The sequence below is a fragment of the Propithecus coquereli genome, unplaced genomic scaffold, assembly GCF_000956105.1.
Source record: "Propithecus coquereli isolate 6110/MARCELLA unplaced genomic scaffold, Pcoq_1.0 Scaffold139, whole genome shotgun sequence".
Classification (NCBI taxonomy): domain Eukaryota; kingdom Metazoa; phylum Chordata; class Mammalia; order Primates; family Indriidae; genus Propithecus; species Propithecus coquereli.
The window spans coordinates 2,354,243-2,356,039 of record NW_012138191.1 but is presented as its reverse complement, the minus strand read 5'-3'; positions in this window follow the sequence as shown (position 1 = coordinate 2,356,039).

Sequence of the window (1,797 nt, the reverse complement as noted above, 5' to 3'; positions counted from 1 at the left end):
AAATCAACAGCTATATATTCAAAACAGTCTTCTAGGAAAAAGGATCTCATTGTGTTTGGATTGGCAGACCCAGGGATACCCAAACCCATTCCTGTCCACCATTTATTTTTCCTGAGTTCTTGAGGTCACCAACAAAAGTAAGCATACATCGGCCAAGAGAAACTGGAAAATAAGAACTTATTTTCATCAACTCAGTGCTTAAGACCTGCCAGCAAAAATGTTGGACAAAACTGAGTCTCCCTCCTCCCACCTCTCATCCAAAATCTTAAGAATTACCAATTAGTTACATGATGCAATGGGCAGCATATTGTGAACACAGAGAGAGTGAAGAAAATGAACTTCCTGGACTTTAAGAGTCATTGCTTCCTTTGCATGGAGTGAGTGAGGAGAGAAATAGAGCTGTAACCTATGGTCACTCTGCCACTCATAACTGTGGTCCAGTGAACATCCTGGGCTTAGTGTTATGATTAGCAAATCTTTCTCATTTTTTTTTTGGAGGAGATGGTAATGCTGAATTAGTGGTAGACATAAAGTGCTTTCTTTCCTACATATTCATTGTAATAGGGTCTAAAGGCATTGTCTACTTGGCCCATTCAAAGATCCTGTCCTTTAATGTGGGAAAAATTAGTTCAACAAATAAAACACAAGATTTTTTAAAAATGTGACATTCTTCATTCAAGGTGCAGAGATAGGCAAATGGTAACTATGAATGGGTTTTCTTTTAATAGTATTTGAATTTAAAGAGTTTAAACATGAGATGTTTTTTTCTTACTGACCTTCCCTACATGTGGAGCTGGGAGGTTGTCTCAGGTCAGTACACAAAGGCCAATTCTAAGCAGGTGCTTAGGGTCATGAGTTCAGTCCATTCATTGGATATACTTCCTTTAGGCTCAGTCAACTAAACCTAGTGCAGAAGAGAACTTAATAAAAGAAAGGAAATCCTACCAGGACCTGCTCCAAGGAATCTCAGGGTTTTAAACCCATGGCCTGGCCTCCTTATGCCCTCAGGTTAACCATATGTAAACAATTGCTACTTTTCACACCAGAAGCAGGTTACCTTTTCAGAGGTGGACTGATTCCTTAGCCATAAAGTTTATAAGTCCACTGGCTAAGTTTATGAAGTGCTCAGGCATCCTTTGGAAATGAAAGGTGCTGTGTAGTGGCAAGGGCTCTAGGGTGGGAAGGAAAGGAAACACAGCCAAAGAGCCTAAGTCTCATTAGCTCAATACATTGCATTTGCAATGCAATTATGCACATTCTAAGAGAATTAAGACTGATCCATAGCACTGAAATGCCCTTGAGCTGGTAAAGCACTCAGCCATTATATGATGTGCTTTTGAGGGCTATTGAGCGTGGGAAAGCAAAAAGAAAGGCTAGATGGAAGAACAAATAAATGATATTTGGTTGCAATGAGTTGTGTCTTTGCTGTAAACTTTAGGCAACCCTTCAGAGGACGTTTGTTCCCCTGAGATTAGTGGGAGTATTATCAAGACTTGGAGGATTTGAACCAAATTTTTATCAGACTTTTTTTGACTTTCTCCGATGGCCATTACATCTTCATTGGCTCCACAACTGGGTGAGACTTCCATTTTTTTAGCCATATATCTTACCAGAAGCTTCTATTCTCTTTGAAGGTGAGTCAGATACTATTTTCTTTCAAGGTAGAGAACATAGTTTTGGGGTATAATAAATCATACCAAAATAAATGACTTAAATTAAAAATTTTTAATTTTCTGATGATACTGTGTTATGGATTGAATGTGCCTCCCCATTCACTTGTTGAAGACTAATCCTCAA